The sequence below is a fragment of the Sapajus apella genome, unplaced genomic scaffold, assembly GCF_009761245.1.
Source record: "Sapajus apella isolate SASKATOON/1434 unplaced genomic scaffold, GSC_monkey_1.0 scaffold10, whole genome shotgun sequence".
Classification (NCBI taxonomy): domain Eukaryota; kingdom Metazoa; phylum Chordata; class Mammalia; order Primates; family Cebidae; genus Sapajus; species Sapajus apella.
The window spans coordinates 18,762,533-18,776,792 of NW_022436950.1; positions in this window are offsets into that span (position 1 = coordinate 18,762,533).

Here is a 14,260-nt window from a genome sequence, read left to right on the forward strand (position 1 = left end):
CATGTCTCTGTTGATTTTTTTAATTCTATGGTCTGTCTTTTTTTAATATTATTAATTTGTCGGGATTGTTTACATATTCTAGATGCAACCTATTGCCAGATAGACATATTGAGAATATCTTCAACCACTTTTGAGGCTGTATTTTTACTCAGTGATGTCTTTTGATGAACACAAGTTCTTGATGTTAAAATAAATTTGTCTTTGATCTGTCTTTTTTTGTTTGGTTGTTTACAGTAAGACCCTTTTGTGTTCCGTTTACGAAATCATTGCCAATACCAAGGTCACAAGAATGTCCTCCTGTGTTTTCCTCTAAAAGCTTTATTGTTTCTCCTTCCACATTTCAACCTGCAATCCATCTGGAGTTTCATTTTGTATATGATATAAAATGGAATCCAAGGCACATGTTATTAATCCGTATGGATAACAAATTGACCCAGCATTGTTCATTGAAAAGGCCACCTTTTCTATTGCACGCTAGTGTTGTTTTTGATGTAAATCGTGTGTTTGCACATGTGTATTGATTTATATCCTCTATTCAGTACCATTAGTCTATTTGTCTTTCCTTACAGAATCAGTGAAGCCAAAGAAGCCCAGAATTATTTATGTGAGGAAGTTTTTAATAAGTTTCCATTTCTTTTTCTTTTTTTTTTTTTTTTTGAGATGGAGTCTTGCTCTGTCGCCAGGCTGGAATGCAGTGGTGCAATCTCGGCTTACTGCAACCTCCGCCTCCTGGGTTCAAGCAATTCTTCTGCCTCAGCCTCTAGAGTAGCTGGGACCACAGGCATGCGCCACCACGCCCGGCTAATTTTTTTGTATTTTCAGTGGAGATGGGGTTTCACCGTGTAAGTTTCAATTTCTTACAAGAATTTTTTGTCAGTTTTGCTAAGCCTTTTTTCAAAAAGAATTTTTAAAACTTAATCCAAATTGTCATAACACTGCTACTCTTATTCTTAATAACATTTTGATGTCTATAGTATCTGAGTGAGAGTCTCTTTTAATATTGATATTGAAAATCTCTCTATATTTTAAACTACCTTCCTTGAGAGCTACCATTTTGTTATCTTTTAAACAGATTTTGCTTTGTTGAATTTTGTATGGTACAATTTTTTTCTGTATTTTTAAATTAATTTCTCTTTTTAATCTAATTATTATTATTATTATTTACTTAATTTGGTATTTTTGTTGTCATGGCTTAAAATGTAGGATTAACTATTTTAGTCTTCTTATATAATATGTACATTTCAAGAATACTTTTTTCTAAGTATTCGTTTGGCTGTATTTTTGATATGATGTACCACTTACTTAAAAATATTTTCCTATTTTTATGTTGTTTTCTTCTTTAACTGTCATGTTAAGATGAAATGTATGTTTAATGTTTTACTTACTGTTTAGGTGATTTGGAGTTTCTAATTGTTTAGTTTCAGCTTACTGCCAATATAATTAGAGAATACACCCTGAACGATCCCAAATTTTGAAAAACAATTGAGACTAAATTTATGGCTAACTATATGGTTGAGTTTTGTAAATGTTCTATGTGCTCATGAAAAGAATATGAATACAATCATATTTACAAGAATCAGGCCAACTTAGTTAATTTTCAGATCTTTGTAAATTATTTAGATCTTCCATATCCTGGGTCATTTCATGTCTGCCTGCCCTGTCAAATGGTGAGAATGGTGTGTTAAAGTCTTTTGCTGTGTTTGAAGGTTCATCTATTGATCTTTTTTTACTCTATCAGTTCCACTTACATATTTTGAAGCTCCAGTGTCAGGATTATCCAAATTACATTTGTGATATATTTCAAATGTCCGTTTTTAACTCTAGTCATTATGAAATATTCCTCCTTATCTCTAGTATTTCTCCTTGCCTTGCGGTCTATTTTCAGCTAGGATAGTGTCAATTCTGTAGCTCTATATCAGCATGTATAATGTCTGGTCCTGGTCAGTTTCATAAGTCAGCCATTATTGTAGTAACTTCTACATAATAACATTTACCAAATATTTGTGGAAGGAAAGAGAGTGTGAAGAATGGTAGTATATAGATTTCCTGTACTCTAGATCAGTCTTTAGAGAAACCGAGGCACTAGGGCATGTGTGTGTGTGTGTGTGTGTGTGTGTGTGTGTGTGTGTGTACACAGATGATCCTTGACTTATTATAGAATTAAACCCCAATAAACCCATTGTAAGTTGAAAATATTGTGAGTCAAAAATGCATTTAATACACCTAACCTACCAAGCATCCTAGCTTAGCCTAACTCGTCTTAAATGTGCTCGGAACACTTATATTAGCCTACAGTTGGGCAAAATCATCCAACACTAAGCTTATTTTATAATAAAGTATTGAATATCTTCTCTAATTTATTGAATGTTATACTAAAAGCAAAAGTCAGAATGATGGTATGGGTACCACTATAAAACCAAAAAATTGTCAAGTTGAACCATTGTAAGTAGGGCACCAGCAAGAGAGAGAGTAAGACAGAGACAGAGGAGACAGAGACAGAGAGAGAGAGAGAAAGAGAGAGAGAAAGAGAGAGAGAAAGTTTAAAGAGTTGTTTCACAGGATCGTGGCGGACAAGTCCAAAATCTGTAAGGTAAGCTGGCAGGCTGGAAATTCAGGAAGAGTTGCACCTTGAGTACAGAGGCAGTCTGAAGCAAAAGTCTCTTTTCCTCCAGGGACATCAGTCCTTGCTTTAAGGACTTCAACTTATTAGATAAGATCAACCTACATTATGGAGGGTTATCTGCTTTGCTCCAAGTCTACTCATTTAACTGTCAATCTCATCTAAAAAATACTTTCGCAGAAACATCTAAAATAATGTTTGACCAAATATCTGGGTACTCTAACCTAGTCAAGTTGACACATAAAATTAACCATCACAGGTCTGTTGAAATCTTTTATGGCAATTATATTGTCTGTATAAGCCAGGGTTCTCTAAAGGGATGGAGCTAATGGGATAGATGTATAAGAGAAAGGGAGTTTATTAAGGAGTACTGACGCATTTGACTATAAGGTGAAGTCCTACAATAGGCCATCTGCAAGCTGAGGGGCAAGAAAGCCAGTCTTGAGTCTGGAAACATCAAAAGCAGGGAAGCCAAAGGTGCAGCCTTCAGTCTGAGCCCTGGCAAACCACTGGAACAAGTCCAAGAGTACAAAATCTGAAGAACTCATTGTCTGATGTTCAAGGGAAGGAAGCATCCAGCATGAAGAAAGATGAAGGCCAGAGACTCAGCAAGTCTGCTCTTTCCAAATTCTTCTGCTGCTTTATTCTAGCCATTCTGGCAGCAGATTAGATGGTGCCCACACAGATTGAGGGTGGGTCTGTCTCTCCTAGTCCACTGACTCAAATATTAATCTCCTTTGGCAACACCTTCATAGGCACACTTAGTAACAATACTGTGCACACTTCAATCCAATCATGTTGACACTTTATCAACCATCACGTTGTCTTTGGAGTTCTAGCCACCATGGAAGTCAAATGTTAGCCGGGTTTCGGCAGAGGACATAGTATTCCAAAATTCTTAGGTTTCTCTAAAAAACACTCCGTTATGAAATTGTCTTCACCCCTCAAGTTCTCCCAAAAGAAAATGTGAACGTTGTAGGAATCAAAATGAAGTCACTAATGTTAGAAAAACCCTAACAGCTAGAGCCAAGGAAGGCTATGAAGAGTTAGTTTTCACACATGTATGCCTGACAACAAAACTGTCACAAAAGACTGTGCAAAGGTCATCACAACCTTACACAGAAAAGACTTCTGACCACTGCCTAACAGTGCCTGTCCAGTGTCAGACCGGCATCACTTTTGTTGTTGATCTTCGTAGTCAGGGATAATTATTTCAAAACAAGTATGCAGTCCTCCTCATGTATTTGCTTTAAAAACACTTTGTCTTTTTTTTTTTTTTTTCTTTTTTTGAGACAGAGTCTTCCTCTGTCACCCAGGCTGGAGTGCAGTGGTGCAATCTTGGCTCACTGCAACCTCTACCTCCTGGGTTCAAGCAATTCTGCTGTCTCAGCCTCCCAAGTAGCTGGGACTACAAGTGCACACCACCACACCCAGATAATTTTTGTATTTTTAGCAGAGATGGGGTTTCAACATATTGACCAGGCTGGTCTCAAACTCCTAACCTCAGGCGATCCACCCACCTTGGCCTCCCAAAATGCTGGGATTATAGGCATGAGCCACTGCACCTGGCCCCTTTGTCTTTTTTTATCAACCTGAATACACACATAGTTTACTACGGCATGCGTATTCACTTCAATGCACTATTCCCCAATAACCAATTTTTTTTTAAGAGTGCCTCTCTTTGTTATTTAGATTGAGAATGAAATATATCTACCAAAGCTACTGTATAAAGCATATTTAGAAGATAAAATAATATAGAACATCTGCTCTTAACTGTATTATTTTACTCTTTCTCCTAGGTTATTACGAACTTGACCGAGTCTTCCTCCCATCTCTGTGTCTGCATGTGCAGGAAGTACCCTGCTAGATGGTCGGGGAAGAAACAGGGTCTAACAACAAGAGTTGTAATTTATTCTTTTCTCCAGAAGTATCTCTCAAAAGTAAAAACAAAAATGATTCCCATTGTATTTTAGACCCATGGTTAATGAGCCCACCTTTGAAACTTGTCAATTCTTTTTAATAAAGAGTACCAGTAGAGATTTAAGAGAACTTTTCCTCCCATGCAATTAGTGGGCTAAATTTGTGACATTGTAAAATGTTATTTTATATATACATATATAAACTTACCTTAAAGTCATCAATCATACTCTAGGTATCCAGGACATTTTATTAATGTTATCGTAAAAATTATGTAAAATTTATCAAAAGATATATTAATTTTAAATAGTTTTTGCTCAGTAGATACTAATCTCTCTTCAACTCCTAGTTGTTGAAAGCCCTTAGGAAATTGAATTATCAATTAACCACTTTGTGTTTTACTTTAATAAAGGCTACTGAATTGCTAGAATGTCCTCCTAACTAATCTATCATTTTCTTTTTCTTGAAAACCCAGTTAAAAACTCACCTCCGGCCCTTCCTAATGGCCCCCTTCCCTTTAACACAATACACACACACCTAACTAAGATTTTGTCCTCTGAACATTTGAGCTTGTTTATGTCTTTCTTTTTAAGTACATTTATGTCCTTTTCACATGTGTTGGTTTTCTTAATGCTCACTTGTAAATTAGGTACCTTTGAAAATTCCGATAACTTTCTAAATACTCTAAGGCTGTATTTAATACACCAAGGTAGTTACATACTGAATAGCTCCCTAGTAGTTTTAAACAGTTAATGCAGCCTCAGAAGAGGCCTAATTTATTATTAGGGAGTAGTTCAGGCACAGGGGAAACGTACTAAGAAAGAATTTTTCGCCGGGCGCGGTGGCTCATGCTTGTAATCCCAGCACTTTGGGAGGCCGAGGCAGGTGGATCACGAGGTCAAGAGATGGAGACCATCCTGGTCAACATGGTGAAACCTCGCCTCTACTAAAACTACAAAAAATTAGCTGGGCATGGTGGCGCGTGCCTGTAATCCCAGCTACTCAGGAGGCTGAGGCAGGAGAATTGCTTGAACCCAGGAGGACTCCGTCTCAAAAAAAAAAAAAAAAAAAAAAAGAAAGAAAGAATTTTTCGTGACTATAAATCAAAAATCTCCAAGTGTCTTTATTCTGGTGTTCCCTCCAATTGCATGATAATTTATCTTTATACTTATATATCACAGTTTCTTAATAGTGGCACTACAGACATGTTGGACCAATCATTCTTTGTTGTGGGGAAATGGGCTGTTGTAAGCACTATAAGATGCTTAACAGCATCCCTGGCTGCTACTTATTAGATTCTCATAGCATCCTTCTTGCCCAGGCATAACACCAAAAATGTCTCCAGACACTGGCACATGTCCTCTGGGTTCATGGGAAAAAAATGGACTTTCAGTAAGTCCCGTTGGTGTACATCTTATGTCTGTACTTTAAAGAAATTAACAATTACTTTTGTTAAAGGAAAATTCTTATTAAATATCAATGCTGTTAGCATTAATTAAGTCAAATTTCTTGGCACTTAGAAGTTACCTACTAAAAAGGTCTTGAGATCACTCAAGGACACCAATTTGAATAATCCATGGTCTTATTGGTTTAATATCACTAATACGGTCAAAGCGGCAGCTTCAGACAAATCCAAAATCTCTCAGGCACCGAACTGATGCAGTTTAAATAGAGGCAGCTGCCAAAAACTTGGCAGTGTTCGTGAAAGACTCGAGATAAAAGAATTATCTGTTCTTCCTGTCTTCTGGGAATGCTCTCTGACCTCCACAGGTAAAAACCTTTCCGCCCTTTGCCAAATGATGTTTCACAAGAGAATTTAAATTTTAATTCTACTGGAAATATTTTTAAATGCTAATTTCATCAGAAATTCCTGGAATGGCTACTGTCCTTAATGACTTGCTGCTAGCCTATACTGGAGTCTCCTTGTTAAATACCTCGGGGTGGGGACACTTCCCCCCTCTTATAACTGTTTTTTAAATTTTCATTTATTTGAAAGTCGTTTGTGACATTTAAATACTTGTTTCAACGCCTTTTATTTTTTTACTTAGTTCATTTGACAAACATTTATTAAACATTTTCTATGTAATGTGGTAGCTCCCCTTGTCACACCAATAAAAGATAATAAAGTCACATTCTGTGTGGCATGGATTTCTCTCTGTGTTTTGGCAACTAAAACAGTTCAATGAGTAAACATGAAAAACATGTTCTAATTTTTCAGAGTTCTCACATAGAATGGGACAACGATAATGGGTAGGTTAAAATTATTATTCTAAAGAATGTTTTTGCTGTGATCTTTTTTATCATAATATGTTCTTGGGTTATTTGGCCTGTACTATAAAAATGTCCTTATTTTATCAATTCAATTTTCCTTCTTATATTTAAATGTTGTTTATTAACTTACATTTCTCTTTTTTACTCAAAAGCAAATTAGGCAGGATTGTCATAATACACAAAATATAATTGGGGAAGTTAGTTGCGTAACCCTCTCAATTATGAAAGATTCTGGAATTCTGATCAAGAAGAAAGTGAACAGCATTTCTGCAATGTTGTTTCCATAGGCTTCCTGGAAAACAATCATTCCTTTTTTTAATTTCCTTTGAGACTAAAGGATAGTTGGGATAAGAGTTAGTTTTGTCAATCTTCTACTTGATGTTTTTGAGGAACATTATACATGTCACCCTTGCTTGAAAAGACTTAGAAAAATGCTTTACTATGGAATTGCGCCTTAGTATATGTTCACCATTTTGACTGCCTGCATTAGTACCACTAAGGGCTCAACACCGGCTTTTTCTCCAGCTCCACTTTCAATCTCCCCTTTCGCTTTCTCCTGCAACTCTCAGAACCGTATCTCAGTCTACTTCCCTGTTAGCACCTCCTTTCTCATTGTTCAATTCTTCTCTTGATTCTTAAGTTTCTTATGTAACAAGTTTCTGTGGGCATGCTCATTGACTGACCTTCTCCAGTTCAACTCTTATTTCTCACAAACGACAGACAACTCTACCTGCTTGAAATGAAAGGACAGCACGAAGGGGAAAAGGAGCTGGGTTTGTTTACGTGGGATCACTTACCCAATGACTCCAACCTAGATTCTGAGCTGCAGTCTGCCTTCTGGACTCAGCAGACACAGACTTGAAGAGCGTAGACATTCAAGGCCTCCGGCCCTTTCATAAAATGGGAAGATTAAACAATGATAAAGAAAGAAAAGGGAATTTAGCTAATTATAAACCTATTATGGCAACCTGTTAAAGACTAACTGCTTCATGTATTGTATTTTTATACTCTTGACACACCCTAGTATTCTCTTATTCTACATATTTCTACCTTCTAAGAAAGAACTAAGAGAGACAAGTCATGCAAGCAAATTCTCCTTTTTCTATAATGACTTACCTAGGATGTTCCCTTAAGACTCCTGCTTTCCATGAAATGCTGAAGAATCCTCTTTTAAACATTCCTGGGGAGTATTATATGGCTTCCCCTTCCTGTTAGATCCATTTCTGCACCCATTAGAGTAGGTAACCAGATGTGCCTGTCACATATGGATGGGGACAATTTGTAACCAAGAGAGGAGAATAAAGCACAGAAAACAGTTCCCCCATTAATTTGCACACATGCAGGTCTTGTCCAGATACCTAAAAAGTAATAGTTTCCCTTCCTGAAATCTCCAAGGCTATTGTGGTTGACCATGAGGTCAGGGGAAGGGCTAATTGCAAGAGCAGCTGTCATCGACCCAGAGAGCTGAAGAGTCAAGTACAAAGGCCCACTGATTCTCAAAACATTCCTCAAGACACTCACTGAAAGTGTTAAGGAGATTAGTGATGGGTGAACCACAAACATGCTTAGGCATATTTTTCCTTCTTATATTTAAAAATACAGATAGTTACTTATATCCTAGATATATCTAACATGATTACTATCCACCAGAAAATAATGTCTAAATTTAATATTTAGCACAATGAAAACAAAAGCCATTTTAAAGTACTTGAGCTGCTAAATCAAGGACTTAGCCTTGGTTATAGTAATATAACCAAAAATCTCTATTATTCCAATATGGCCTATGAATGTCCATAGCTATATTACAGTTGTATTTATTCTCTAACTGTACATAAATAGCCAAGACTCTTTGTCTTAAATTAGGTAGGGGACATTTTCAGTCTGAAAATAAGAATTACTAGTTATTAAAATTATGAATCTGAAAGCTAAATAGAAAAAATATGAAAAAATTATGATTCAATATGGAGAAGCAGAAAATATGAGGTGTAACTATGAAAATATGAATTTCATTGGATAAAAATGAGAAAATATTGTGAAAAAATGAATACGTAGTATTTCAGGAATTAAGGAATACTGAGATTTTATTGCCAGGAGTTTCTTTAATATGATTGGTGTATCATAATTTTTTTAATTAAATGTTGGAATTTGAGTCCAGCTTCTTCATGTAAACGGAATCTGGAGAAATTCAGCAGTAATAGATTAAAAACTCTCCTTTCTTATCAGCTCAATTCCAGAGACGAACAACATAATGATCTGGTATAAAACAGCACTCATAAAGTTTACATCTTGTTATAAGTGCACTTGTACTTACCCTACTCACAATGGTATGTGTCTGCAGGATAAATGGACGGTGATGTGTGTTTGTATGTGGCATTTCAATTGTTTTCATGTGTTCGCGACTGTGAACGAAGCAGTGTGTCTCTTAAGGCAAGTAAACTCTCTCCAGCAATGAGAAATAAGACCCTTGAGAAGAACGGGGAGGGAGGTTCACATGAAAGATAGTTAACCAGTTAGCATGCCTGGTGTGAATGCTTGGTAATCAAAAAGCACCTATACTTTCACCTAGAGCTCTGTGACGCAAGTGTCTCCCTAGAGTAGAGAGTTGTTCCACAACAGTTTCTTTTTCCTAGCTCTCCCAGCCTATATACAATACCTTGACCTAGTGACATTAAAAAATGTTAACTAGTGAATTAAAACCAGGCATCCATTCCCAGAACATCTGGCATAAGAGAATGTTATCATTAAGGCAAGGTAGAAAAAGAAGTCACAGATAGTCAATCAGTCTATTATATAACTACTAACTTCAGTATTGATACTAATACTTTCTATTTACATATAAATTAATGAGTGCTTGCTCTGGTATCCCAAATTTAATTTTTGATCTGCTCTGCCTATGATATGTCTCTGTATACCCAGATTTGTCTATGGGTGTACAGCACTTCTTCATGCCGGCACTGTTGGCCAAAACTGTTGGTCTTCACACTCTGTTCCCTGAGTCCCTACTCACTCCATCTTCTACCTTGCAATTACAGCCTCACCTCCATGCAAAATGTGGAAAGTTTTTCAACACCCACCATGGGGGATAATACTGGGAAAGCCACTGGCTTTTGCATGGCACCACCGGAGTACAAACCCAGAGCTCCGGCACTCTCGAACTTTGTCTCTAGCCCTGGCCTCACCCACCCTTAATTCAAATTTGCTTCCCCTCCTTTCTCCTGCCCCTCAATTGTTTCTCCCTCTGTATTATCATCTACTAGTCTCATTCTGCTAATGTTCCGTTACAGATTAATAAAGAAGCCTCTCCATATCCTCTCTGCCCAGGTACACTGTGGACAGTGGTCACCAGGAAGATGGGTCCTGGTGTCCACGACATTATCTTCAGTGACTAATGACACAAGGACCTGAATAAGACACTGGTATTTACAAAGTAGATAAGAAATCACTGAGGGGTCCCTCAAGCCACTGAAAACATGTATCATTTGCCATAAAACAGCATTAAACATGAAGTCAACAGATTGCACTTGAATATCAACAATCCTGCAGATAAAAAGCCAGTCCCTTAAGAAACATCAAGATTATTAGTTGCCATCAGAGAAGTAATGGAGACCAGGCTCTCCACGGTACTCTCTTGTGCTGTGAGTGCTACCTTTTCCTCTCCTCTTTGATGGGAGTCTCTATTTTTTACCAAGTATAACTTTTCTATTTTTTTCTCTAACGTGGTGCTTTTGTCATTTTCTTCATTAAAAAAATGGCAAACTACTTTTTAATTGATTACAAAGAAAGTAAATGATCTATGTAGAACATCATCTGTCACCACTCTGGAGCTCAGCTGGCTTCTGCATCCTTACTAGATACACAGACAGAGTTGGATATTGATCCGTGCCAAAAATACATAGCAGATTCTCAGACCACCACAAACCCATGGCAGTCTTCTTAGTCACACATGATTTCTGTGTAATTCTATCAACAATCTTTAGATCAGATGGACAGTGATCTCATCGTTTTTATCCTTTTCTGCTACTGCCTCCTCCACTAAATTCACACTTCCTTGGATATCAGTCCTCCTCACAGACCTTATGTTCGAGGTAGGAATGAATGTTATTTTTAAATATACCTTTATTGACCACTGAATTCTTTTGTGCTTCTCTTTTTCAATTGGAAAATACTGGAATTTTCAATATTTTATTATCTGCCAAACTTAGCAGACCTTAAAACAAAGCATTTCATGAGGAATTCAACTAACGGGAAAACATAAGTTATAATAATTATTTATAGTAAATGAGAATTGCTCTTAAACATATAGGCTTCATAAGCTATTATAGCTCATGTTGTTTAGTATAACTTGAGGTATAGTTATTTACATAGTGGAATATTTGGTTAGCATTAAACATTTATTTTACATCAAATGACCTCGAAATGCCCAGAATAAAACCAACTTCTCACAACTTCTTGAAATGATGCTGTATTTACAAAAGGATATCATTCATGTTTAAATATTTACAGAAAACTTAAAATTAGTGTTTATAACTTCAAAACATTGAAATAGAAAAATTTTTGATAAGCATACTCATGTACGCCATTTAAAAATCCTTAAAGTCCAAAACAGGGCCTATATTTCTTTGTCTTCAAAACATGTAATTGTTAGCCCTACTCCCACTATGGTTGTGGCTTCTCTTGGGAGAAGAGTTTCATTTGCCTTTCCAAAACAGTTCTTTCTCATGGTTTGGTAGTTAAGGAGCCTAGTCTGTTCTCAGCCATATAAAAACTCATGACATGACAAGCCACAGTAGATTGGGGCCCTGATCTCTTTCCTGTAGACTATTAAGAAGGCTTTACATGATTTCTACGGACATCTGGAGATTCTGCTGATGCCTTCCTGAGTTCTGTGTGTCCTAGCCTGACATTACCAAACCATTCTTTTCTTCACTGGCAGCATATTTTGGAAAGTGTTTTTTCACAGATAGCCAAGATGGCTTCCTGTAGTTGTTACAACAGTTTTCTCTTACCTCAAATGGTTTTTTCAAAATATGATACAAGTGCATTTGCTACATGGCTAAATTTCATTTCTGGGTATTTATCCTAGAGGAATGAAAACTTACGTTTACAGGATAAGTGTTATGAGAATGTTTATAGCAGTTCTATTAATAATTGCTAAAAACTGAAAATAAAACAAAACAAATGTTCACCCGCCGGTGAATGGATAAGCCAAAGGGATTGCGTCCATAAAATGGAAAACTACTCAACAAACTAATGATATATGCAAAAACTTGATGAATCTCAAAGACATTGTACTGAGATAAAGAAGACTGTCTCAAAAGATTACATATGGCATGATTCCATTCAGATTAGGCACTCTTGAAAAGAGAAAGACACAGTGATAAAGAATAGATCAGCAGTTTCCAGGGAGTACAAGTAGGGGAGGGTTTGACTACAAAGGGTTGGCACCAGGGAGCTTTGGGATGATGGAAGTGTTGTGTATTCTGATTGTGGTGAATGTTACAGAAGTTTATACCTGTGTTAAAAATCATAGAACTGTACACCAAAAAAAGACCATTTTACTGCATATAAATTTAAAATGTAAATCAAGCAAAGTATAAATGGATAAATAAATAATGTTAATAGCATAGGTTAGCAGACTGTGATTTACTGTCAATTCAGAAATAACCTCAAAGCAGAAAAATACAGTGATTAATATCTCAGTTTTAGAGTCAGTAACTGGAATCTTTTTCTGCTGCTTAATAGTTTTGTGGTGCTGAGAGAGATGTTGAACTATGCTGAGACTCACTTTTTTGTGTATCAAGTGTGGATAATAAGCGGGCCTACCTCAAATAATTATTGCAAGGGTAAATGGCATGTATAGAATTTAACTATTAATTGCTTTAGTAATACTGCTAATATTATGGTGGACATAGTTATATGCATTTCCCTATTTAGCTCTTTTATGATAAAGAATATCTGGCTATACCTGCCCCCCAACACACACAGATGGATGACTACTACCATTGTTCTTGTCACCATTGTCACCCACAACACACTTGAGGTGCATTAGAAACTCAACTCTCTAGAGAAATTTGTTAACTGCTGCTAAGTAACATACGGCAACTTCTGTCTTAAGAATATTGCAAACAGTCCTAAAATAATTTGGAAGAAAAGAAATGCACTTGGTGAAGCAGTGGCTATTTAGAAGTCCAACATTTTCACTCCCAAAAGAAAGACGTGAGGGTCTTTGTCCTTGACTTTCCTCTTTCCCTTGCAAGCATTTCCTTAATACTCTCATCTAATCTGTCAGCTTCCGTGATTGCATCTAGGCAGCGGATGACTCTCGAATCTATATTTACCATCTTGGTCTCTCTCCTGCGTTTCAAGATTGGATTTCTAACTCCTGTTGGAGTTAGATTATCTGAATTGTGATCTCTAAGGCATTATCTGGAGCTGAGCTCATTCATTTTCCCTTGCAAAGCTTCCCCTTTTTCTGATTTCCCAATTCTTTTAATGGTGCCACTAGTTTCTCTGGGAACTCACCCCAAATTCCTGGTATCATTGTCTCTCTGCTGTGGCTAGGACTAGCAAGCCTTTGCTCTGTTACTTCTTATTTAAATTATAGTAATGTTCTCTTTATAGGTCTCTTTATCATGTACCATACATAAACACAACTGTCAAATTATTCCTAAATACAGCCCCTGTATAACTTGATCAATAGAAACATAAAAACTTCAATAATTAAGAAAGAACTGCAAACAACTTATTCTTGCTTAACTTTCACCCAGAATCCTCACTCTATTCTTTTAGCCAGCTAGCTCATTTCATATGCCAATTTTATACTTCCTCAATTTTGTGCTTTTGTTAACATTATTTGTGTTATTATACATTTATTAAAATCATATTCTCCTTGTCTGAAATGGTCGACACCTCCCCATGCCCCACGTCTTTAATTCTGACTTAAAAGCCTCACTATGCTCCTCATCTCAGGTGTGATTTTAGACGCCTTTGAGCAGACAAATCATATTTGTTATCACTCCTTTAGGAAATGTATTACTTTCTGTCATTCATTAGGGGTATTTACAGCTGCACGTTATATCGAGTGAAGGCAAAATACACGTCTAAGTCAAAGTGCTGAAGTGCCTGGGCTTACACCTTATAATACGTGCTCAATATGTATTTGCGCCTAAGAAAAATACATCAGTACTATTTTCTTCAGTTTGTCCAGATTATTTTTCCCTGGCTCCCCTCCACCATCGAGCCCTGTAGCTGCACTGTGAGTTTTTCTTTGTTACCCATTGCCAGAGTGATCCAGGCTAATTCGATGGTCAGATAAACAACACCTCCCGACACTTACTCTTCGAAAATATATTCAAAGCCTTCCTAATATGGGTGTTCAGATTAAACCCCAGTCATTGACCTTAACTACCTTGTAGAATTCTATGCTGTTTTACTTGATTACTGATATGGTTT